General features: G+C 42.3%; 1 long non-coding RNA gene across 2 annotated transcripts in view; it reads left to right on the top strand.

Moving 5' to 3' along the window:
* The first annotated feature begins 18,301 nt into the window (after positions 1-18,301).
* LOC130830174 (uncharacterized) overlaps positions 18,302-27,355 on the top strand; it is a 33,096-nt gene continuing 24,042 nt past the window's right edge. The window contains exons 1-3 of one of the 2 annotated variants that reach the window (XR_009047743.1): positions 18,302-22,492; positions 22,800-22,856; positions 23,235-23,352. This is a non-coding gene — a long non-coding RNA (uncharacterized LOC130830174). The remainder of the gene's footprint in view (positions 22,493-22,799; positions 22,857-23,234; positions 23,353-27,355) is intronic. The other variant, XR_009047744.1, reaches the window with a different exon arrangement.

Here is a 27,355-nt window from a genome sequence, read left to right as displayed (position 1 = left end):
TCTCAGGGGCAGGGTCTCTGTTTTGCTTTTCAGTCAGTTGTGGAATTGCTTTCTCTTCCACCAGGCCGGCCTAGCTTGGTTAGTTTGAAGCTGCTTCTGCTTGCAGGCTGCACCACTTCAAGAAGCAGGGTGGTGGAGAAACCACCTACAGGTTGGGGGGGGGGGAGCGGGGTGCAGCTGGGGAGCAATATCAGATTCCCAAAGGCAGTGGCAGTAATGCTTGCAGCAGCACCCAGTATCTCATGCCAGCATCAGTGGTGGGCAGGCTGTGGGGGTCTTGTGAAGGCAACAGCAGCAGTGGTGTCCTCGTTGGATTAAGCCAATGAGGTGGTTCTGGCAGCCGCCCAGCCTCTTTCGACTCAGTCTCTAAGCCTGTTCCTCCAGCCTCTTCACATGAGTAGGAGCTCCCGAGTAGCCTTTGAATAATGTTCTTCCTTTCCAAGTTGTTGGAGTTGGATCCTGTCATTTGCAAATAAGATCCTTGCCAGGTACAGTTTGAGGGGTTAGAGGCACTCTGATCTAGCTCTCGGGAGGGAGTGCATTCCCCTCTTCTTCCTTAGATTTGTGTCATCACGTTGGGCTGCTCTGGAGGCTGCGACTTGGACTGGGTTTAGGGAACGGCGGTCCCTAGAGGCTGCTCGTCGTTCATCCCACTGTTAGGGGGGCGGCCCCTTGGATCTGCCTCTAGCCTCAGCCAAGTGAATCTTTCACATCATTTAGCCCAGCTCACCACTTTAGAGGCTTAGAGCTAAAGCCTCTTTCTTTCCGTCTCTCTCTGTCTCTCCCCACTCTCTCTGCTCCCGCCAATGAAGTCAGAATGATGTGGATAGATAGATATCAGTATGGAAGAAGCTAAGTCAACTATATGGATTGAGATGGGAAAAGATTTGTCAACTAAAAAACAAAACAAAACACAACCTAAAGTTTGGAAGTTATGTTTTATTCTGTGACCTTACTAAGGACTATAGCCTGAGAAACAGCCTCTTAGGTAGCCCTGAGGAACTGTTCCGAAGGGGTAAGGGAGGAGCCAGGATATGTATAGGCATTTTGCTGGGGAAAAAAACACACACACACAAATACTTGAACATCAAAAGATTACTCCTGGGACTTCTTAGGTGGTGCAGTGGTTAAGAATCCACCTGCCAGTGCAGGGGATATGGGTTCGATCCCTGCTCCAGGAGGATCCCACATGCCGTGGAGCAACTTAGCCCATGTGCCACAACTATTGAGCCTGCACTCTAGAGCCCATGAGCCACAACTGTTGAGCCCGTGTGCTGCAACTACTGAAGCCCACACTTCACACGCCTGGAGCCCGTGCTGCACAACAAAAGAAGCCACCAAAATGAGGAGCCTGTGCACCACAATGAAGAATAGTCCCCGCTCGCAGCAACTAAAGCCCAACACAACCAACCAATAAATAAATAAATAAATAAATAAATAAATTTATTTTAAAAAAATTACTCCTAATCATACAAACAGACATGTCCAGTTTATTATATTAGTGTTTTTCTATGTATGGGAAGATGCAAGAGCCTGGGCTCACTGAAAATATTCCTTTGATATGCATCTTAACTACCTAGGGCCTAGGGCCCGTATTCTGTTTTTTTCCCTCCTGAATGCCCTCAGGGCACACGGTGGGGTGGTGGGGAGGCAGCTGCTGTGGCGAACGGCTTGATGGTGGGCAGAATTCAGCATTTACCAGAATGGCAGGCAACATTCTTTGTTTACTGAAATGGCAGGCAGCATTTTTTTCCCCACAGATTGCACTAAAAATGTGATGGTAAGTTCATGGTTAGGAGAATGTGAATTAGAGGGAGAAAGGGATAGGACTACACAGGCAGCTTTTGGCTTCGATGAGTGGGAGGCTGAATGGAGGGAATATTGGATAATGAAATAAATGTAGGGTCACTGGTTTTCTATTTCATAACAAGATGGGTTATAAGTATCCTGAGCCTGGAATTTGGAAGGAGAAAACTAATGAAACGTACAAGTAATTCTCAAAAATAATCTTACTGGGGACAGATAGTATACAAAAATGAGGACATAAAACTAAATAAAATTAGCTAACATTTACTTGTTTACTAAAAAAAAAATGCACAACCTAAAAGTTGAGAGTTATGTTTTATTCGGTGGACATTCTGAGGACTTCAAGCTGGGGACACAGCATCTCAGATAACACTGAGAAACTGTTCCCAAGAGGCAAGGGTGGGGGCGGAGATTGGGGGAGCCAGCATATATAGGAGTTTTTACAACAAAAGAGGAGGTATTCAGAACATCAAAAGATTACTGTTAATAAAAGAAAACCAGTTATCTCAAGGTAAGGAGTTTAGTGCTTTTCTGTGTATGGGAAGATGCAAGAGTCTGGACTCACTGAAATCATTCCTTTGGCTTGCACCTCAGCTCTCTGGGGACGGTATGCTATGTTATTTCATCCTGAGTGTCTTCAGGTGCACCATCGGAGGTGGCTGCAGCAGCTGACCGCTAGACGGGCTTGGCAGTGGCAGCCCATTTGCCTCCGTCCTGAGTTCCCTCAGGGCTCACCGTCCGGACAGCTATAATGTGTTGGCTTGATGGCTGCAACATCCTTTGTTTACTGATATGGCAGGCAATATTTTAGCTCACATACTGGAAAAAATGAATTCCAAAAGGGTGGGCCCAGCCTTCCATATTTTTTTAAAGGTTTTCCAATATCAGTGTGCAGCCAGGGTTGAGAATTCTTGCCTCATCTCCCTCCTCTTAAGCCAGCCTTCCTTCTTTACACAGCATCGTGTCACTATTTGGTAGATAGCATATAGAATCTGCTTGGGATTTATGTTTCTTCCAGACAAGCAAATGGCACTCAGCCCTGCAGAAGGGATGCTGTGCTTGAGCTGGCTTGACGTGGTTTCTAGACAGGCAGCTGTTTGGAGATGGAGAAGCTGAGAATTCTGCATCTCCTACCCCCATTTCACTCAGCTCATCACTGGCCTTGTGTTTTGCTACCATGTTATTCCCTATGACTGAGCTCCTAAGGCATCACCGGGCCTTGGGGCCAGCTGCATGTATAAAATGCTTAGAAAAGCTTTTGGAAACCTAGTCCTTTTTTGTTTGTGAATAAACAGGTCATTTCAGCCCGCTCTTGAAGTGGCAAGTTCTAGGAAGTTACTCCTTTCATTGTGATTAGTTTACTACCCTTTGATTTTAATGTTTTCAGCAATTTCACCATTCTTTGATTCAAATTTCAAGTCGACGCATAAAGTATATTAACATTATGTTCCTGTTGGAGTCAGAGTTCTGTCTTTAGAACAGTGGTTTAAAAGGTAGGGTGGTTTGGAATTACCCGCAGGGGATGTTTTGGAAATCTGTGTGGGAGAGAGGATTAGTTGTCACAATATTTGGGTAGTGCCGTTGTCATGGGACAGTTCTGTCAACTTTTGAATACCCCACCAGATATTTGTGTAAGAAAATCAAATAAACCGAACACCCTATTTAGGATTATTTGAGGCTAGAACCCAACTCATTTTACCTATAAATACAAAATATTTTTGCATGGTTTTAACATACACCGAATTTCGTTAATGCAACTACAATGTAAAAAGAGGAAGATCACACTGTTTTGCTTGCTTTACTGAGTTCTTTGTCATTTCAGAAAATCCTGTCACCAGTTTGGGATATTTTACTTGCCAATATGAGAAACCTGTATCCGCCTTCATTTGTGGCTGTCACTTTCATTTGTGACTTTGCATGTAAGGGACTCTACATCGTGTCCTTGTATCATTATTATTAATGACGTCCCTTTTATACTTTAGTTAGAGCATTGTATTGATTTTTTAAAAGTTATGTTGTAGGTAAATGATATTAACTGGATTGCATTTTAGGATAGTTAAGGAGGCATTACGAAATATTCGTGGAAAAAAGTGAGCGCGGGGTCTAGTAGGGTTGAGAACTCTTCTGTCAGAAGGAAATGAAGCCTTGCTTTTCAGGCTGGATCCAGAGGCATCTTGAACCTCAACTATGTATTTAATATAAGAAAGTGTTATAGTAAGTGCTGTGTTTTCCAAACAATATCTGCTCAGAAGTACAAAGTTTCAAAATAAATGGGATATTATTATATAATTATGTGCAACAATTATATATAATTATATGTTCATTTTATTGTATGCATTGTGTGCGTGTGTGTTTATATACATATACACACATTTGCATGCAATTGTATGAATATGAGCTAAGGTGCGATACTTTCCCTTCATGTAACTGTTTGAAATAAGCATTAATTCTTAATTCCAACATTTCCTTCTAACTCAAAGGGAAAGGCACACTTTGACATTTTTTTCAGTTGAGTTAGCACCATGCAGGACTTCATCATGAAAACATCTTTGTCATGCTGGCCTTTCTTCAACGCCTGCTCACCAGGCCCTCCCTTCCTGACCAGGCCCTAGAAGGGAGAGTCACACCCATGGCAGTAAAGCAGCTCTTGGCTTTCTTGGGAGGCATCCTTTCCCCACCCCATGGAAGCCTGATCTTGTTTCGTGGCAGTTGCCATAGGAGCAGCCCGTGTTGCAAGGGTGACTCCATAACTAAAACAAATACAGGCGAAGAGCTGAGAAGCAGATTTCAGCCTTCAGTGCTTCAAACCCCAAGGAATGAAAACAATCTGTGCAATTTAAATAGAATAAATCCCAGTGCTCCCAAGGGAAGTGGGAGTTTATTTTTAGGCTACAAGCACTGCCACCCAGGCTTTAGGAATGACAGACTGAAAGTCCTGAGCCTCGTGGAAGTGCATCTGCTGCATTGCAGGTCTGACGCCCTGAGCTGAGCAGGGTAATGTGGAAATAAACCAGGGCAGGGCTTCCTTCCCAGCCGCCTGCTCCTGCACCCTGTTAGCCATGGCCGCCGTTTGCAGAGGCGGGCTCTGAGCAAACCTGCTCGCTCAGCATCTTCGCCATTCCTGGTGCCGGGGTGTGGCGCGCGTGGCCGGGTGGAGTTACGTGGGGCTGGGCTGGCGGGTGGAGCTGGCACTGTGGGATGTGTGGGCTGGGAGGTGTGGCCGCAGTGACCACCAACCTGATAGAAGAGGCACCTGCCAGCGTGTGGGAGTGGCCCTTGGTGCCCAGCACCCTGGTGGGAACCGGAGGGATCCTGGCGATGGGAGGTGCCCAAGGCGAGCTCTGGCCAAGGCCATCCCAGTGAACGAGGGGGCACCAGGTCCACGCCAGCTCCGCTCCAGGCAGGGCCTGGACCAGTCCCCAGATGGCTGTACAAACTAGATAGGGAAGAAAGACATTCGGTGCCTTACCTTATAAAACATGATTAGAGCATCATGGTCCTGGTTTGGTTTTGAAATGCTAGTTTTCAGTTATGTTATTATTGGCCATTTATTATTACATATAAATATTAAAAGTCAATATTAAGTTATTTAAAAATTAATAGACTTTTTAAAAGGGCAGCTTCAGTTTTACAGAAAAATTGAGCAGAAAGTCCAGAGACTTCCATGTGCCCCTTTTCCCCTCCCCACAGTTTCCCTCTTAACATCTTGCATTAGTTTAGTATGTTTGTTACAATTAATTGATCAATCAATATAGCTACATTATTATTAACTGAGTCTGTAGTTGACATTAGGATTCACTCTTTGTATTGCATTGTTCTGTGGGTCTTGACAGATGAATGTCATGTATGAGTCATTACAGTAGCATACAGAATAGTTCCACAGTCCTAAACATCGCCTGTGCTCTGCCTCCTTCACCCTCTCCCAACCGCTGGCAACCACGGATCTTAAGTGTCACCATAGTCTGGCCTTTCCCAGAATGTCATATAGTTGGAATTATATGGTATGTAGCCTTTTCAGATTGGCTTCTTTCACTTAGTATTGTGCATGTAGAGTTCCTCCATGTCTTTCATGGCTTGATAGGTCTTTTTTTTTAGTCACTGAATAATACTCCATTGTATGCATATTCTACAATTTGTTTATCCATTCACCTAGTGAGGGGCATCTTGGTTGCTTCCGATTTTTGACAGTTAGTTACCAGCACTTTTTAGTATCTGTAATTAAGAAATTACAAATCAGAAGTAATCTTAGTACCAGTATTTATTAGCCAAACATGATTATCAATGACATTCTGCATCCAAACACATTTGGGCACTGTAATGTCACTCTTATATTGTTCTAACCCCTCTTCTGCATTCTCTCCTTGCACAGATCAGGTACACAAAGAAATATTTTTAGAAATTTAATTATTATAAAAATGATACCTTTTGCACATCAACTATACTTCAATTTTTGAGTGTCATGCACAAGAAAAAAAAGCAAACAAAAAAAACCCAAATTAAAACAAAATGATACCCACTTAAGATGAACATTTTTTTTTTCAAATACAGAATATATAAAGTGAGAAGTAAAAACTCACTCACACACCAGTCCCCAGCCCCATTCCCACTCCCCAAAGGTAACCACTCAACATTTTTGTATATATTTTTCTAACTACTTCCTCTTCATATACAGGCATTCATGTATGTTATCTTTTTTGGTAACAAAATATATATGCCTTTTGCAGTGTATATGTATAAATGATTTCTAAAGAAGGTGCCCTGCTTTTGTTTTTAAGAAAGTGTGTTTGAAAATATAGTCAAATTGAACACTTATTTTAAATCTTCCTTTTGGCATCTTCAATGGGAGAGAGCCTTTTGATTCCCTTTCTCCAAAATGTTACCCTGTTCCATGGTCCCTAGAGCTACACTAAGTGAGCAATACACTGATATCACTTCTGAGCAGGAGGGAGTTTGGAAGGCAGCTTATTCATCTCACCTCAACTGCAGATTCTTAGCCATCATTTGGCTTTTCTTATTCTCATTACATTCATGGTGGTGTCACCCCTTCCCCAGGAAGCAACTTGTCTCTTCCCTGGTAACCAGAGTTCCACTCAGAGTTTCTCATATAGTTTTAGCACAGTAAACTCATTTTGGGGGGGAGTACCCCTCAATTTCCCCATGTACTAATAGCATAAAGGCTGTTATTGTTGTTGTTTAAGCCTAGGCACTTCCCTCAGATATCTATCCTACCAAACACATCTGCAATTCTTTGGAAAATGGGAATAGAAAATAATACAAGTTCCTAAACTCCAAGAGGGGAAATAATAACCATAGGAGGGGCTCAAAGGGTGACCAGATATTCATCATTTAGAAGGCCCAGCTGCAGAAACTACTCCCTCTTATAAACTGTTGCTTTTGCAGTGATCATTTACAATTGAAACATCTTTTTATGAGTGTTTTTACATTGGGTCTTTGGACCTCTCAGAGGATGTTTTATTCTTTTAAAAGCTATCTTGAATACTCAGGTTTGAACATCACTGTGTTATTAAACTGTGTTGGGAAAAGAATCTCCTCTCAGTGGGTGCTCTCAGTAAATGAATGAGCCTCTGCATTGGCACTTGGGTTGGTTCTGTTGACAGAGCCTTTTCACAGAGTCAGCTGCACTCTGCTAGTCCGGTGGATGAGCAAACCGCAGTTCAGTGAGAGGCCACTTTACATAAGAAAGTCCTGCCTGAGAAATTCCATTCAGTTCTTGCGCATCTGTTCCAGTAAGCTCTTAAGCATCAGCTAAACAAAAAAGTGGAAATTAGAGTGGAAAGAAGCCAAACAGTGGGCATTAGGAAATATAAACTAGGGAGTTAACAGTAAGGAAAGAAAGATGGGTTTCATATGATGCATATGGAATATTAATACCGTATTTCATTTATCTAAGTTGTATAGATAAATGTGTAGAGTTAGAAGAGATTAGGGGTCATTTTTTTTTTTTTTTGTCATCTAGCCACTATTACCAGCAAATGGTCACATTTGTTCTATTTCTAACCACTACACATGTAATGTAAGGAACTAAAGTGGAAGAAAATACTACAATGGCTCTTCTCTTTAAAATCCCTAAGCCCAGATGTGCAGCAAAAATTAGGGCATATGGAAGTAGCGGGGTGGCAGAACCGTAAAGCCAACCCAGTGCATAATCACGTGTTCCTAAATTCCTAAAATCAAGTAGGTTGGAGGGTACTTTTTCCTAGGGCCGAGTCTCCCACAGATAAATTACTGAACACCATAAATTACTTGGCCAAATGCTGTTATCACTGTTTAGATTATACTTTCATACAATAATTAAACAAACAACTTGGTCACTGAATAGCTCATTTATAAATACATGCAGGCTACTCATTGGTGTAGATGGTACTCTCTGACCCAGAAGTTCTAGGATATTTCTGAATTTTCCCAGGATGTCCACCCACTTGGTACAGACTGTCTGAAGGGGACAACTAGCCAACTGCTCTGCCAATGATCTCCAAGTACCACAGCAATTCAGTCTAACCTGAAGACTTGTTGCTACTTCTCATTTTGAAATATCTTCAGGTTCAAGAATTCTAGCACTTCTGTATTCACACCAGGTTACAAAATCAAAATCAAACACCTCCCCTTAGTTAAACAGGTCAACAGCCTGCTATAACCAAGTGTATGTTAAATTTTTTGTGTCCATTGGAAGGATACAGACTAGTAGGTAGAGAAAATTCCTAACTTTATTTTATTTTACTTTTTAGGCTTTTTTTTTCTTTTGGTCTGGAGAGAAAACTTATTAAAAAAGAGTTTTGCTTTGGGGTTTTTCTTTTGCTATTTATATCTGTGAAGTCAACTTTATATATCTTATTATGGCAATAAGCTATTATTCGTAAAATGCTATGTTATATTTTCTATGTGAGCATTTATTTATTTGATTTGTTATTTACCATCCCATTGTCCGGGGGCTTCCTAGGTGGCGCAGTGGTTAAGAATCCGCCTGCCAATGCAGAGGTCATGGGTTCGATCCCAGCTCCAGGAAGATCCCACATGCCGCGGAGCAACTAAGCCCGTGTGCCAAAAAAAAAAAAGAAGTAACCATCCCATTGTCCATCGGATGTGACACATACCATCCTAACTGAATTCTGATAACATTTCTGATCATCATATTTTAACCACATATTCATTAAGCAATTTTAAAGGCACATTTGTTCACTTTAAAATTCTATACAATTATCTGATCATTTTCCTTTCAATTTGGCTAATAAAAATACAGGAGGGGGTTATATATTTACAGAAAATATCTCAAGTAATTGGGAACAACAAGTGCTTTCACATTTGCACACTTTGCCTTTGGAGGGAAGGTAATAAAACCCTAAGTAATTATAGTCAAATAGCCCTCTGGCTGTGTCTTTCTGAGTAGGTAAATCACATCTTGTCAATATTCCATTAGTCAAATGGGCCAAATGGCAGTAATATATGTAGGAATTCTGTATAATTATTAATAGAATATGAACAAGTAAATCTGAAATCTTAAAGGGTTCTATCCAGAATAGACTCTATTTTCACAAAAGGAAGTGAGAATTCAAACAAAGAGTTTATTTCTTGCCATCCACCCTCTAGATTGTCAGAGAGGTCTTGTTAGATGTGCCTTAAAAGGATGGGGAGGAAGATCCTCATATGTCCTTGTATCTATGTTCACGTTGTATGTAATATCCTCCATGTTATCCCAATGCCAGACAGAGACAACCTTTTCTTATGGATTCTGAAGTTCAGTTTGTGGCTCTGACAATACCTCTACGCTGAGAGAATGTAACTGCCTAGTTTATCTACTCTTGCAGAAACACACAGACGCAATGCACACTATACACCTCCAGCACTCATTTGTCTGAATTAGACTTAATAAGTTTGGAACAGGAAAGCCACACTTTCTAAAGTGCTTCATAACATGTGGCAGTGGTTACCCTTTAGATAAGACAGCGTGTTTATATCTATTTTTAAACACTGGTGCTCCCTAAGCATTTCTATCATATTTTTTGTGAAGTGGATGTATTCAGGAAGACACTGTGGGATGGAAAAAAAAAAAAAAGCCGCATCGTCCATTCATTTACTTATGCACTTATTTAATAAAAAATAATTACCACGCTCCTGCCATAAGCCAGGCGCTCTTGTAGATAACCGAGGATGCAGAGGTGAGCGATATCGTCACCGGTTTTGGTGGCAGTTAAGCATCCATCCAAGAAGTTTCCTTGGATGTATGCGAAAAGAAGCATAGCTCCCACCCCCTTCCAGATATTCCCCCTTTACCCCGAAGTGGAGAGAAGGTCCCCAGGGTGACGTGTCCCCTAGGAGCCCGGGGTGAGCGACGGGGCCAGGCGTGGAGCCGCAGCTGCAGCCGCGGCGGCCGGATCCCGGCTGTCCGGGGACCACTCCCTCGCCCCCCGCCCCCTTTCCGGGCCCCTCTCTGGGCGGGGCGGGGTGGCGCCCTCCGCCCGGGCCTCCAGGGGGCGCTCGCGCACAGGCCGCGGAGCCGGCGGCACGCGGGCGGGGGGCGCGCGGGATTCCGCGGAAGGTGAAAGCTCTCAGCTGGGCCGTCGGGCGGCCCCCCGCTCTCCCATCCCTCTGCCTCCACTCCCCGGTGCCCACACCTCCCGCCCCGAGTGACTGGGGGCCGAGCAGCCCCGCCCGGAAAGGACCCGTGGGCGCCCATGGATGCCGAACTCCCCGCTGGGGCGTCTCTTCCCCCCGCCGAGCTGCCCCGGAGCGCGAGGAGAGGGCGGCGCGGCCCCCGCCCCCGACCGCACCGCAGCGCTCGGGACGGGCCCCGCCGGCCGAAGCCCGTCAGCCTCGCGGCCGCGCGTCAGGTAGGAGGGTGCGGACCCCGCGCGCGTCCGGGGCTGCGGCGCGGGACCAACCTCTGAGGCGCGGGGGTTCAGGAAGAGCAACGCGCGGCGTCTTCGTCCCGGGAACGCTGGTCCCTCGCCCCGCCCCTGCCCTGCGCCCGGCTCCCCGGCCCTCTGCGGGTCCCGAGGGGAGTCGAGGAGGGGGAGACGCAGAGGCCCGGCTGGGGTCGCGGCGCCCCTCGTCCTGACGGCGGGGGACGGGCGGGGGCGGGGGCCCGGGGCTGGACCCGCCGCCGTGGGACCCGGCCTCTCCGCCGCCTAACCGCCCAGCCCACCCCCTACGGTAGGTGCCGATAATATTTAACTGGCTCTCGGGCTTAAACCTTATCCATGGGCTCGCAGGTCCCTGGATTCAGCCACGTTCCTCGGCGCTGCTTCCTCTATTAGATGAAGTACGGGTTGGGGGCGGGGGGCTGGAGGGACCCCTGCAGCGCTGGCCTCAGCCGACTGAAGAGATCGGGACCCGGGCTGTCATAGGCGCCGGAGGACCCTTCGGGCGCAAACCAGGGGCACAGTTAGAGGGTGGTCCGTGCGACGTCCAGTGAGTATTGGTCACTGTCAGTGTGGAGCAGGCTGACCCCTGAGAAGTCCTGTGACTTAAGAGGCGTGCCTCCATCCCCTTGGAGGACGTGGGTGGGCTTTAAGCCTCCAGCCGCCCCCCTACCCGCCCTGCCCTCCAGGTCCGACTGCGCCCCTGGCAGGCTTGTAAGCCTGGCTTCCAGTCCTGGAACTTGCCAAACTCCGGGGGTAGAATTCAGGCTGCAGAGGTGGTCCCTGGGGGCTCGAGATTAAGGTACTGGAGGTGGAGGGAGGAAGGGTGAACGGAGTAGTGGAGTGGGAGAGGGAGCGATGAGTGCCCTGGAAGACTTTGGGAAATACCCACCACCCCACCCCCTGCTCCCTGCAACTGATGCTTTGATGCCGTAGGATTTCAGTGCCTTGTGGAGGCGATGCCTCTGCTTCTTTACTCTTGTGTTCAAAACTATGCAAGACCAACTCTTCATCCTCTTACTGCTTTGCCAGGATTTTTAAAGCTCTGGTTGTTCTTGGCTCACTTGGTTTTTAGTTCCCTGAATAGCAGATTTGAGCTGTCCAAGGTATTTAGAAGTGTTCTCCTTAAACTGAGACTAAACCTAACTCTTTTGGAAAAACTACCCTAACTTCAGAGGAGATATTCTTTTCGGCCCATTCCTTCCTTCTACTGCCCTTCTTAACAATCCTTGTTCTCAAAGATGTTTGTGTTTCATTTTTCTGTTTTATGTGGAAACAACCTTCCCCCTGCACCCCACCAAAAACTTTCCTAGAACGTAGGTGTTTCAAGCCCATGACAGTATTTTGTAGTTAGTGTACACTGGTGAAACTGCATAGCAGTCCCCGCAAGAGCCAGAGGTAAGCAACAACTTTACTACTTATTTTATTTGATGCCCTTCAAGTTTAAGAAGGTCCCATTTTTATTACCCAGCAGATAAGACAGAGCCCTGGATGGCTGTTGCTGTGATTAGATAACTTCTGATTATTTCATTTCTCTTAGTGAGCTGCTGCTTCTAGGTTAAATTCATTTTATTGCCTGCCCATTTTTAAAGAAAGACTGACAGAGTCACTCTAATAGATCAGGGGTCTGAGCTCAGAGTAGGTCACAGGTACTCACATGTAGGGAGATGGATAAAAATAGTAGGAGGGTTGGCAAGTACAGCCAGGACACCTGTGCTAATCGCGCACACTAATAAAGGCCAGAATCTCCTCATTTATCTCTGGTGGGAAGTTCTGATGGTTTCACAGGATCAAATTGAAACTGCATCAAAACTAGGTGGAAATGAATTGGGAGATTGAGATTGCCATACATACATTACTAATAAGAAAAAAAAAACCAAATTGTACACTCTAAATATATGCAGTTTATTGTACGTTAAAAAACAAACAAAAAAACCTAGGTGGAAGTATCCATCCATAGCAGGAATGGCTGCTGTATCTTGGACAGTTTTTATTTTTTATTTTTTTAATTAATTTTTGGCTGCATTGGGTCTTCGTTGCTATGTGCGGGCTTTCTCTAGTTGTGACGAGTGGGGGCTACTCTTCATTGCGGTTCTCAGGCTTCTCATTGCAGTGGCTTCTCTTGTTGCAGAGCAGAGGCTCTAGGCACGTGGGCTTCAGTAGTTGTGGCTAGCAGGCTGTAGAGCGTAGGCTCAGTAGTTGTGGTGCGTGGACTTATTTGCTCCGTGGCATGTGGGATCTTCCCGGACCAGGGCTCGAACCCATGTCCCCTGAATTGATAGGTGGATTCTTAACCACTGTGCCACCAGGGAAGCCCCCCCCCCCACTTTTTTTTTTTTTTGGTAAGCTATACCACATATATATATATTTTTTCAAAGTTTCAGTTGTGATATATAATTTATTTTTTTGAATAACTTTTTATGGTTTATTTATCTATGGCCGCATTGGGTCTTCGTTGCTGTGTTGGGTCTTTCTCTAGTTGCTGCGAGTGGGGGCTACTCTTCGTTGCAGTGCTCAGGCTTTTCATTGCTGTGGCTTCTCTTGTTGTGGGGCATGGGCTCTAGGCGCGTGGGCTTCAGTAGTTGAGGCATGTGGGCTTAGTAGTTGTGGGTTGCGGGCTCTAGAGTGCAGTCTTGAGCAGTTTGTTTTTTTTTTAAAGAGAACTTTATTTTATTTATTATTTTTTTGGCTGCATTGGGTCTTTGTTGCTGTGCAAAGGCTTTCTCTAGTTGCGGTGAGTGGGGGCTACTCTTCATTGTGGTGCACAGGCTTCTCATTGTAGTGGCTCCTCTTGTTGCAGAGCACAGGCTCTAGGCTTGCAGGCTTCAATAGTTGTGGCATGTGGGCTCAGTAGTTGTGGCACATGGCTTAGTTGCTCCACGGCACGTGGGAATCTTCCCAGACCAGAGATTGAACCCATATCCCCTGCATTGGCAGGGAGATTCTTAACCACTGCACCACCAGGGAAGTCCCCTGGGCAGTTTTTAATGGTCAGATGAGAAAAGCTTGCCTGCAGTGGAACCAAAGGTCTGCTCATGTGTTAGAGTGTAAACGTGCTTACAGACGTCAAACCTATACTGTTCCTGTGAGTGCTCAGTGTCATGTTTATTCTTCCAGACACACTGCCAGAATCGTTTATTGGGAGCAGGAGCCGATGGGTCCAGTGAACTTCTAAGCATCAGGCAAGCACTTTCCTAGAGCTTCTAATATTTATTTTAAAATAGTTGCTCTGATGTTTTTGAGTTGTTTTTTAATTGTGCTTGAAAGACCTTCTATTTATCTCCAGGTCTCTGGTAGCAACATGGCATTTTGCTTGAATCATTGGTTTGTCTTAAGGAGACCCTGCTTTGGGAGGTTTTGATTTAAAAAGTGCCTTGTACTACTGGGTTTCTTGATCTGCATGTAGACTTCTGATTTTAAAATACTGAATTTCAGTTACTAGGAAGCAAAGATGTTATCTGTTTCCAGAAAGGTTTCATGTAGTATTCCAGAAGATAGAGGCTTTGATTCTTCCCATCCTCAGATGATTGCAGTCCATCATCGTGTCTGAACACCTTTAGATTATACTGATTAGAAGGAATCATCACAGAGGAAAAAATGGGTTAATGGTGGAATCTTTATTTTCATCTGCATTTGAGCCTTTTGCAGCCCAACTGAATGTATTTATATGGTTTGCACCATACATTTCTGTCTTCTCTTCACGAGTTCCCTGAAATATAACACTCTGGATCTTTATGGCCACCTTTATTTACATAAAAAAAGGAATTTTCCATTTGGAGGTAAACATGTTGGAGGTGAGCAGTTAATATTGTATATAATCAATGCCCCACATTTTCAGAGGGGCCTCAATCCAGAACAAAGAATGAGAAGAGGACTCTGATGGTACCAGCCCCACTGATTAGGAGAAAGTCTCTATACCAGTTGTGAAAGTCACTTCATGAGTCTTGGTATTTTTTAATCAGATATATGACCAGAAGATCTGTATTGCATGCATTTTCAAGAGAAAAGGGGCTGAATTTGTTCTCTGTATTTACTTCCTCCATGATTGTCATGTTAATATTTAAAAAACAACAGACAAAAAGCCTTTTGGATCTCTGCAGTAACCCATATTGCCTTGGCAACAGTAGCTAGTCCAGTGGAGTCATAAAATATCAAGACAGAAAATTTTAAATGCACTTAAAATGTCAGATGGTTAAGACCATCCTATAACACGTTAGAACTGACCTTCCAACATGTGATGATAGAGTCGCCTTTAACTCTGCCTTTCTCCTGATTGAGTGTAGATGGGAAACACAGATTACAGAACTTTAATTCTTTTTAGGATGTTCTAAAATTTTATGGTTTCTCTCTTGAGGGAAGCATGTTATCAAAATTAAGGGGGTTGGAGTTACAAATCCTTACTTTGAGTGAGGTGTTCTTGTAGAGGTTGATGATAAGTCCAAAATCAAGCACAGTCAATGGATCTGGCAAGATGTGCTGTCCTTTCTATGCGATTTGAAATAGACAATATTTAGTATAACTTCAATTAGTATTTTTTTAAATGTTTATTTATTTGGTTGCACCGGGTCTTGGTTGCAGCATGTGGGCTTCTTAGCTGTGGCATGCAAACTCTTAGTTGTGGCCTGCATGTGGAATCTAGTTCCCCGACCAGGGATCAAACCCAGACCTCCCACACTGGGAGTGCAGAGTCCCATCCACTGCGCCACCAGGGAAGTCCCTCAGTTAGTAGTAAACCCAGTGGATATCTGCTAAAACTGTGACTGCAGAATAAAAACATAGTAATGCCTATATATACTTGCAGTCTTTTCTGTACTAGAAATCTCATTTATGTGAGAGCTTATTGTTTAGCCTATGAACTACTAAATATATATGATATATAGTGTATGTTTTCCCTAAGTTACCGAATGTTAGGAAGTCCTGCATAGACTTTGTGACCCAACTGTTGGACATTATGGAATAAACTTGTGTGCTTTCATCTCTTTTTTATTCCTCTCATTTTAAAATCTCAATATATTTTTCTGTATTATTAAATTGATTTATTTTTGTTTGCTGCGACAAATTCCTCTTTTTTTGTTGTATTTTGGACTGAGGAGAGGAAAAATGTAGTAATTGAATAAACCTGTCTTTCCCTTTCTTCCCCAGAGAAAAGGACTGAAATAATGTTAGCCCAAATTATTAGCTCTGAAAGAGTCAGATTACTCTTTGAACTGAAGTGCCCTTCTTATTTCAGAGGTCAGAGTTCAGCCTTCTCATTTCAGCCCTGAGAAAATGGAAGCCGAAGGTTACGTGATTAGATACTAGTTGATGACACCATCTGTGTTGATTATTCAAAACACTTTTGCCAATTGGGTATCAGGTGTCTAGAAAGGGAAGCAGCTATAGGTAGAATTTCATACAGTGTTACACACTAACAATGCCAGTTGAAATGATGTTGTTAATTATTAATAATAAACATTGCATCATATCACAAACATTTTATCCTTTAGTAAAGTCAAGCTGCCAGTCATCTACATTTTTACTGTCAGATTCCCAAAGCAAAAAACTCTGAGTTATTCTACTTCTTGCTAATTACAAAGTTAAAATTTTTTAGCAGAAGACTTCTTGTTTCTCAAAATGGAGGGTTAGGTTATTTGGATCACCTTAAAAAAATTGAAAAGTTGAAAAGACTTGGCAAGTGGGACTCTCTGGCTAGCTTTTTGGATGAGAGTGTTTTCAGAATAATATTTGGAAGGGGTGGTGGTGGGAGTGGGGAATCAAAACTGCATATGCCCCGAGGGAGTTGAAGACAACACCCAGGTGACCAAGGTTGTTAGTCTTGTGGGGTAGGAGGGACAGAGGCCAAGTCCAGCAGGGAGGGCAGTTCTGGAAGACCGTCCCTATAGCCTTTAGCCCCAAAGTGCAACAACATCAGTGTGAGTTAAGCAGAACTAAACATGCTCTTCTGCATCATAACAGCAAGAGACTAGGAAATACTAGTTGGAGCTGAGCAGAACAGGAAGAAGAAGGAAAAGAAAAAAAAATCCCATAGAAAATTGGCCACAGACCAGTTCTCACATGCATTTGCATTTTGGGTACATATACAATCTGAGGGAGCCAGAGAAAGTCACGCCTTATATTTGGTTTGACTTGGTTCCTGTTGGTGGAGTTTCTAAGAATCTGACAGGGGCAAGTGCAAAACCCCAAGGAGGAAGCATATTCATCTCAGGCCACAGGGAAACCTTACAGGCAGTTTTCAAGGTCAATGGCAAATGCACAATTATAGGTAACCAAGCTCACAAGAAAGCAAGACAGTAGGAGGGAGAATCAGCCAAAACAGGACAGCAGGAAAAGGATGTGTAGACTTCTGGTATCAGAATTCTCAGGCTCAGATTCTAAAGCCACTTTGCTTACTGGGTTTAAAAAAATAAATGACAATGTTGAAAATATCTGTAGGAAACAAAAAGCTATAAAAATAACATAGATTGGTTAAGGAACCAAACAAAATTTATATATATTTATTATAAAGTCTGTATGTATTTGTGTGTATATATATATGTATACACACACACACACACACACATATATATATATATGGACACCTTTGGCAGCAGATTGGATACTACAATGCAGCAGAAGAAGATTAGTGAACTAAAAATAGCTCAGAATATATTATCAAGAATTTAGGGGACTTCCCTGGTGGCTCAGTGGTTAAGAATCCACCTTCAGGGACACTGGTTCGATCCCTGGTCTGGGAAGATCCCACATGCCAGAAAGCAACTAAGCTCGAGCACCACAACTACTGAGCACACGTGCTGCAACTACTGAAGCCTGAGTGCCTAGAGCCCGTGCTCCACAAGAGAAACCACCACAGTGAGAAGCCCATGCACCGCAACAAAGAGCAGCCCCTGCCCACCGCAACTAGAGAAAGCCCGCTCACAGCAACAAAGACCCAATGCAGCCTAAATAAATAAATAAATAAATAAATTAATTAATTTTTTTTTTTTTTTTAAAGAATTTAGAACAGGGAGTCAAAAGTATGAACAGCAGAGGAAAGAAACCTGGAAGAGACAGAGCAAAGGTCTAACACATTTTTAAAAACAGACATTCTTTAACAATAAGAATTCTTAAAAGAAAACAAAACTACAATATCTTCACACCTAAATATTTGTAATAATTGCTTAATACTTTCAAATATCTAATCCATCTAACATACATTTGATCAAAATCCCAGAAGACAAGGAAAGAGATAATAGGGAAGATGCAATGTTTAAAGAAATAATGATGGACTTTTCCAGTGCTAATGAAAAATACTATTCCCTGACTCACTGGCAAGTTAATACCAAGAAGAATCATTCTAAAACTGAAGAAAACTAAAGATAAAGGGATGAAGGAGAAAGGGAAGAATACCCAGAGAAGAGTGAGATTAGCTTTGAAGAAAGGACAGCAACTTTCGAGATGCAAAGTCTTCATGTGTATTTTGTAATCCTAAAGTCTTGTATTTTGTAAAATTTTAAGTGCAGTGACCCACACAATTATGGACAAAAGCATGTGACTTGAATCACATCCTTGTACTCTCTCATTTCTCAAGTCTTCACATCCTTGTACTCTCTCATTTCTGCCTTTTTTCCCATCAAATTGTCACCACTATCAATTATCTAATATTAATCTCTCCACTGACACAATTTTCCTCTATGATTTATAAACTTAGTTTTGTTTATATATATCATCAACAGGGTGTGGAATCAAGATAAAAGGATACTTCGGAGAGTATAGCCCCATTCATACTTTCTCATCCATGTGCTTTGTGAAAACAGAAAATAACTAGATCTTGTGTTTACAAGAGTATCGCAGAAAATGTGCTCTCAAATATACTAATTGGAAGAGCTTTTGGGGGAAGCAGTTTGGCACTATGTTTTGAGAACCTCAAATTGTTCACTTCCTTTGGCTTGGTGATTCCACGAGTGAGAGATCTACCCAAGAGAAGATGGAATACACAAAACACACCCAGTACACACAGTATCACAGTATAGAAAAGTCATTTTGCAAAAGATACACATCAAAATATATTTGTAATAAGGAAAACTTGGAAGTAACTTACAAGTCCAGCAATTTAGGGACCAGCTTAGGAGACAGTATAAAAATTATGATTTAGTCATACAGTGGAATATTTTGTAGCTTTTTAAAAATGATGTCTAATATAGTAATAGAAGAAAATACTTATGATACAATATTAAGAGGAAAAAGCAAGATACAAAGTTGTTTCTACAGTATGATTTTCTACATTAAAAGATTTGAGAGACACCTGTACAAATGCTGTTTTGGTTCCTCTTGGGTGATAAAATCATAGATGATTTTTCTTCCTCTTCCTATCTTTCCTGTACTTTCTAAAATACAACAAATATGTATTATTTTAATAATCAGAAAATTATTTAAAAATCTAACTGGTATTTCTTAAGCTGGGTGAGGAGACTCAGGTATTCATTTTGTCATTTATTTTTATTCCTACATACGTCAATCATACTTACATAATATAACAGTTAACAAAGCAAAATATAAATAGATGCCTTATAGAGATAGGATATAACCATATATAGTGTTACTGAAAAGTCAGGAATCAAAAGGTGTTGTGTCTCTTGTTTGGGCATTCACAGAGACTATAATTCACTGATAGTAAACATCACAGAAAGTAAAATGGGGGATAAAGAAATGTGTTATTTATGAACCAAATATTAATTTAATAACCCAAAATTTGTTTACATGTCATATTAAGGGTATGTTGAGATTGTCTGTTTAAATAAAAATAATCTTTTACTATATCCTAACAACCAATAATAATCTTTTTTTTAAATTGTTTATTTATTTGTTTATTGGCTGTGTTGGGTCTTCGTTGCTGTGTGTGGGCTTTCTCTAGTCATGGAGAGCAGGGGCTACTCTTTGTTGCCGTGCACGGTCTTCTCATTGCAGTGGCTTCTCTCGTTGTGGAGCATGGGCTCCAGGCACGTGGGCTTCAGTAGTTGTGGCACGTGGGCTCAGCAGTTGTGGCACACGAGCTCAGCAGTTGTGGCACACGAGCTTAGTAGCTCCACAGCATGTGGGATCTTCCCAGGCCAGGGCTCGAACCCGTGTCCCCTGCATTGGCAGGCAGATTCTTAACCACTGTGCCACCAGAGAAGCCCAATAATAATCTTAATAGAAGAAAAAGTTTATCTCATCTGGCTATTAGATAAATTGTCTTCTCTAGAAGAGAGTTCCCATTCTCTACCTGGGCTATGGCCTTAGCCTCATGACGGGTCTCCCTGCTGGCTTCACACAGCTGCTGGAGTGATTCCTATGAGATAATATCTGATGGCATTCCTTCCAGGCTTTATTCAATTCCACAAATATTTTTTTAGCACCATTTAGTTACCAAGCACTGTTCTAGGCACTGAAGACACATCAGTGAACAAGATGGATCAAGTTCCTGCACTTAAGGAACTTAAATTCTAATAAGAATAAATAATTCAAAGACATGCTGACCTCTCCTGCCTTCCTGCATCCTACCAGATATGTCCCTTCACCCATCAGATGCTGGCATTTCTGCCTCATGGTTTATGTTCCGATAGTATTCAGCTTTTAGTGTTTCAGCTTAGGCATCACTTCCCCCCTGAAAACCTTTATGAGCTTCATACTTGGGCTAAGTGGTCCTTTTCAGTGCCTCATAGCACTGTGTGTATAACTTTATCACAGCACCTCCCACATTTCACTAAAATATGTGTGTCTCCTTCATGAGGTTGTAAGCACTTTGAGGAAGGAAATTATGACTTAATCATTTTTGTAATTCCAGTGGTCAGTGCACATGAAAGTAGAAAAGGGAAGCAGGATTAATAGGTTAGAAAAAGCTGGAGTGATATTGTTTTTGTTTTTTAAACTTTTTATTTTTATTTTTTTTACAATAAACTGCATATATTTGGAGCGTACAGTTTGGTATCCCAATCTCCCAATCCGTTCCCACCCCCCAACCCTCCCTGCTTTCCCCACTTGGTGTCCATATGTTTGTTCGCTACATCTGTGTCTCTATTTCTGCCTTGCAAACTGGTTGATTTGTACCATTTTTCTATAGTCCACATATATGTGTTAATATACAATATTTGTTTTTCTCTTTCTGACTCACTTCACTCTGTGTGACAGTCTCTAGGTCCATCCATGTCTCTAAAAATGTCCCAGTTTCATTGCTTTTTACAGCTGAGTAATATTCCATTGTATGTATGTACCACATCTTCTTTATCCATTCATCTGTTGATGGACATTTAGGTTGCTTCCATGTCCTGGCTATTGTAAATAGTGCTGCAATGAACATGGGAGTGCATGTGTCTTTTTGAATAATGGTGTTCTCTGGGTATATGCCCAGCAGTGGGATTGCTGGGTCAAGTGATATTGGTTTTAACGTATCTAGTCTGATGGAGCAAGTGGCACAGGAAGGCTTCCTTGGGTGGGACAGTAAAATGTTGTGAGAAAGAAAGGCTGGGGCAAAAAGAAAAGATCTTGCTCATGGTCATATTTGGCGCTTCCTCAACATTGGTTTGTTTATGAATGTGGATATGACTTGGGTGTGGCCTTTGCTATTAACACAGAAGGCTGCTTGTAAATAGACAGTTCTCTGCAAAGGACTAAATCAGACCACTTTATTATTCCTCTGACCCTTGTCCTTTGCCTCCCAGGTCACGGGAACAAAGAATGTGGATACTGTGATCTGGTTATGGAGAAATATAACCCCCATGAAAGTAAGGATGAGACACTCCTGTCCCAGTTTATATTTTTCTTACATTGTGCAGTTAGTTAAACTATTTGGCTACAGGCCCCTTAGTAAGTAATTAGGAAGCATTAAGTAATTAACCAGGAGCAGCATGGAGCCAGTAGTGATTATCTTCAATCCCTAAAAGGAGAGTAAATTGCAGTGAAAAAAAAAAAGAGTAATTTTAGTGAATGGTGAAAGTAGGCAGAGCATCTAACCACAATCACTAGTTAAGCCATTAACCAAACAAGATCACTCTCCCTAGGCAAGGTGACATTGAATCAAATAAGCATCAACAGCACAAGCAAAAAGCCACAATGCAATCCTAAAATGGGGCGCAAGGCAGGATCTGTATCGGCTACCCTGTTTCTAAGTAGTAACAGGAAAACCCAATGCAAGCATGTTTAATCAGTAAAAAGGATTTATGGGACCAGGAAAAGGAAGATTCCGAAGTAAGGAAGTGAACTAATCAGGAGAGATTAACACTGTAATGGATAACCTCAAAATTCTGGTGACTTTACACAATCTAAATACCTTTCTCCATGCACTTCAGTCCAGTGTTCCTGGTCAAGCAACAGTCCTGGGACTCTGTCCTCCACACGGTTACCCAGGCTCTCTCCATTGTCTTTCTCCACTCAACCAGCAGGTGGGGAGAGAAAAGGGAAGATCACTGCAGAGGGGGCAGGCTTGAAAGGGGAGACATCGATTTGGTCCACATTCCATTGGCTAGAACTCAGTTATATGGCCAAGGAGGCTGGGAAATAGAGTGAGCTGTGTGCCCAGGGGAAAAAGGAAACACTGGTGAATACTTAGCTAGCTTTTGCTAGCTGCAGTGGGAGCTAAATGTTGTCTGGCTTCTTTCCAATGAGAATAGAGTGCGTCAGTCCCTGTATTCTAAGAAAGACACTGAGATTCACCCTGAGTTGCAGGCACATCCCTGAAGAGATGACCTGACCAGGGGACGGCAATGGGCTGGTGGCCTCAAGCCCACCAGAGCCCACCTCCTGATCTGGAGGCGGGGTCAGCTTTCCCTGAAGTGTCTGGACTACATGGACAAGAGGTAAATAGCAGAAAGATAACGTAAGTATTCTTAGGAAGTAGGAACAGATGGTGAACTAGCAATGCCCACCTAAGGTCATCGTCCTAGAAAAATGGAATTTCAAAAAGAGATGCCAAGATGGCTCAAGGATCTGGAGAAAACTATGGGAAAGACATGTGACCTGGTTACTGAAACTTGTGCCTGCCACGTCCTCAGGCACTGGGAATGAAGCAGCCCCTGTTCTTGGCAAACCTGTGTAGAGCTGAGAAAGTAGCAAGGAACAATAACTCTGTCTTTCATACTGAGCACCTGCCTTTGGGTCCCTTAGATTCTGCTGAACCTGGGGACATCACTAAGGCCATGAAGAAGAGAGGTCCCAGTTTTGGTAAGAAGGCTACAGAGGCTGGAATTAAGAGAAATTGCTAGGCTTACTATTTCACTGTCTTTCATGAACAATGTAGAGATTTATTTGAGGAAGTGAATATATACATCTTCTCATTAAAAAGCACCAAAACTCTATGCATTATTCTGGGATGATAGGTTTTGAACCTATTGTTTCTTCAGCTGGTACTTTCAATCTTATTATTTCTAGAGAACATCTCTAATCACAAGTGAATTGACTATGTCTTTTGGCCCAGCTAAAGTTGATATATTCACCGTCCATTTTATCATATAAGAAAATAAAGAAAACTTTATTTCTAGAGTCCCACACTCCCTGATCTTCTAAAATTTTTATTCATTTTTAATATTCTTTGTTTTTCAGATTCACAGCAACTAAAGGTACTCAGGACTCTCCAATTACTGCTGTGTTTCCAGTTGTACATTTGGGACTTTGCTACCATCGATCCAGGGAAAGATGTTCAGTAAACTTTCCCTAAAAGGTTAGAAGTGCTTTGAAATCTAGACCATATTCCTGAAACAGCATCTTGCTTCCTTACCAAACCTGTTCAGTGAGGTTTCCCACTCTTCACAAGAGCCCTGAGTGCTGACAGCCAGGGGGAAGAGAGAGAGGGGAGGGATGTACAGGAGAAGGACAGGTATTCAGAGACAGAGCACTGGTGCTCTGGTCTCTGTCTCACCACTCCAGCCAGGGGGCGCTTCAGAGTAGAGAGCACCGTCTTTTAACCCTGTCAAACTTGGAAACTGCACAGCTCAGAACAAGGCACGAATTCAACAAATGTTTTATTTAGGGCTTATCATATTCCAGACTTTGTTGTTATGGAAAGCATCCCCCAGTGAGAGGAGCAACATTGGAAAATAATGGAAATAATTAAAAGTGGAAATAATTTAAGTAATATATATTATGCATGTGTGTATATATACACACATATATATTATATACTGAATATTAGAAAAACCACAGAATTATTTTAAAAAATGAGCTAGAATCATATGTATTGACAGGGAAGGGTAGTCAAGATGTATAGTTGAGGAGAGAAAATTTACTAACAGTCTGTATAGTATGGTCCCTGTTTTGTTTTTAAAGTATAGATAAATGATCAGAGTTGGATTTACAGCAAGGCTAAGGCTCAGAAGCTCTCACTTGCAGAGATCTTGTTCAAGACTCTGAACTTAATCTTATATTTCTCATAAACAGGGTCTCCAAAAAAGCATAAGTGTGAGGTCAAAATCAGGATCATTCCCTGATATCTATATACATGCCCAACCTTGACCAACTTTGGTTGTCTCAGGCAGTTGGAATGTAGAGACTTTATCTTTTCTATCATCTCAAAGAATTCCTCCTGCCATTCCTTTATAGCCATTCCTTCTCTTACCTGTAACCCCTGGCAACCCTCCCTGTGTTTCTACACCTATGTCTGAGTGAGGTAGTTCATGGACTTTGTAATCAGAAACCCGTTATTCAAATAGTAGATATTATCTCTACCCTATGTCCCAGCCAGCCTATAGGACACCCTCTCTCATCATCTTCCTCCAAGGTCTGCTTTTCCCTGTTTCCCAGTGACCAGTATAATGACCTTCCACTTCATTCTCTTTAACCTATATTCCCTTAACCTCCTATTGTCTCTGTTTCTCTCCCAAAAATTACATGTATGTGTTTCTAGGACAGAGACTTTATTTCTTAGTAGTGATGAAAATTTTCTAGTTCAATAAACGTGCCTAAAATCTATTTAAAACTTAAATAAAAATAGCTAGTAAAATCCATAGAATCAACAGCAATGCTTTTACTTTAACTAGATTATGGTGATTTTTGCATATGTTTTCCTTAAGGGTAATGTTTGGTGCCCAGAGAGGCTTAGGGCTATTTATTGCTGTCTGAAATTGCCTTTTTGGATCAGCTACACTTCCTTAAACTTTTTAACATTTTTTATTTTGCATTATAAGTCAAAATGCTACATTCATTCAGCAGCTCAGTGCAATTAGTAGACTGTAAACTATTTGATCATCATGAAATCAGTGCAGTAATTATCTGTGATTAAACTTCATTTATGTGAATTGAATATGCAAGAAGCATAATTTAACTGTACCTTATATTAGTTCAAATTAAGTTCAGTTGCATATGACAGTTGGCCTCTTTCTTTTGCAAAGGGATTTTACAAGTCCTAGACAGTTTGGGGTTGACATGGCCAGGTGTCCCAAATTCTTTAAAAACTCAATCTCCTTCTGGCTGTCAGCTTTATAATTTCTAAAGTGTGGGGCTGGTATTCATGGTCTAGGAAGGTAACTGGTGCTCCAGCCATCTCATCTATGTTCCAGGCTGGCAATAGATGAAGAATAAACACATAAACACAATAAGGAGACCTCACCCAGAAGTGCTACACATCTCTATGGCAGATACCCCAACATCTGACTCAGCCAACTGCTCGTGAGAATAGGAAATGTCATCTTTTAACTGGACTGCAACACACCAACCAAAAATTTGGGATCTGTCACTAAAGGAAAAGGGGAGATTAGATTGGGTGCAGAAATTTGCATTCCCTGCCACTGTCTTAACATAAATAATATCATGACGATTTAAATATGTTATATCTCTTCATAATACTTTGAATTCTGTTAAAAGGTAAAGCACATAAAAACTTTAATTAAAAAGAAAAAGAATAAAATGTTCCATCAGTATAGTATGTCATCAGAAATTAAATAGATTTATAGTGTCAGCAATGCACAGATGGGCTGCATTTGAGCAGAGGTTGCTTGGAGGGATGCAGAATATTCCGGGAGCAATCACGGTTCCCATCTGAACAGTAGTGCTCATGAAGATGTGGAATGTGCATATCAGATCTGCATGCCTGACCGTGCAATTCAGTGCTGGAGGACAGAAAGAAGCAGAAGGTAAGGTTCCTGTCCCATAAGGCATTTCCATTTAGACTGGAAAATAAGTTCAATAAATCCTTCAACTTTTCACGTATTCAGTATACAAGAGCTCTTAATACAGTGATAGAAGATAATCCACAAGTCAGTGTGTGATTTTTTTTTTTTTTTTGCCAATCAATTGTATAGATGATCTGTACTATAAGTGATTACGTGTGTTCTGCTGATGAGGCAGTAAGAGCGTAACTAAAGGAAGAAGAGGTTTGAAAAGGAGTGAGTAAGGAAATCCAGATTGCAGATGGGGGAATTAACGTCTGTTGAGCTCTGCTCTGTGTCGGGCACTTTACCAGGTGTTTTATGTAATCTGTGGGATAATTATTATTCCATTTTTCAGATGAGGAGTCTGAGACTCACGTAAGTAATTTCTTGTGGTTGAACAGCCAGCTAGGAGAGAGAGCACAGTTTGACTGCAGATTTGTTCCAAAATCTATGCTCTTTCCTTTACAGAATTCCACTTGGGATGGGAGTCGGGGTGGGAGAGTGTTGTATACATGTGTTGTCATTCAAGCCTTACTAGCTGGGAGGTTCTGGATGAGGTCACATTTATATGTTCAGATTTCACTAGTTCAAAGTCCCTACCACTCATTTAAGAATTCTGATTTTCACCCAGTGAATCCGTCTGCACTGCTACCTGCACTGGCCTCTTCCCCCTGGGAAAATTCGCCCTCACTGACCTTGACTGCTCCATGCAGGAACCCCCGCCCCCCACTCCCAACACACACACACCATGCTTCTCTCAGTCCTGACAGTTTAGCAGTCACTTTCACTGTCAGAAGCCACAAGGCAGGGAAAATCAGTGACATAGCAGGGCTGATTGATTCACTCGAATATTTAGCAGGGGCTCTGTGAGAGGGAGAGGTGAGCCAGATCTCTGAACCTGGCTCTGACACAGAGCAGGTGCTGGTTTAGTGAGAGGAGGCAGACAGTAAGCCTGATAATTGCTAATTGTGGTAAATGCTATTAAGAAAATAAACAGAGCACTGTGATAGGAAATAATGACAGGCAATGGGAGGATGTTAGGGCTTCTAAGAAGACAGCCATTTCTTCTCACAAAGACAGCTTTTTCTTTTAACTCCTTGGAGCAATCATTCATATTAGAGTAGCTGGGCCAATGTAAAATGGAGCAGCAGTTATGATGCCTTCTCTGGAGCCATCGTTCTGCTCTAAAATCCCACGCACAGTGCAGAATCCCACCAGCCTCTTTCACCCCTCCAGATCAGTGGTTCTGAAACTTGGCGAAGTTATCAGCATCACTGGGAGATCTTTCAGAAATACAGATACCTGGGCTCTGCCTTTAGAGACTAGAATTAGTTGGTGTGGGATGGGCATGAATTTTAAAGTTCCAAGGTGAGTCTAGTATGTAGACAAGAGTGCAAATCACTGGTCTAAAGCAGTGGTTCTCAAACCACTTGAGCATACATCAGAATTGTCTGGAGAGACCAGTCATTGCTCTGCTGCCTGGTTTCCATTGCCTGGCCCGGGGTCATGGCCTGAGTGCCTCAAGAAACGCTCAGTAGCTCCTAATTTATTATGTGTGGTTCTCATACTTAGGGCAGT

This window comes from Hippopotamus amphibius, chromosome 10 (genome assembly GCF_030028045.1).
Source record: "Hippopotamus amphibius kiboko isolate mHipAmp2 chromosome 10, mHipAmp2.hap2, whole genome shotgun sequence".
In the NCBI taxonomy this organism is placed as follows: Eukaryota; Metazoa; Chordata; class Mammalia; order Artiodactyla; family Hippopotamidae; genus Hippopotamus; species Hippopotamus amphibius.
Note: the sequence above shows the minus strand (reverse complement) of the source record. Positions and strands in the feature narration are given on the sequence as shown.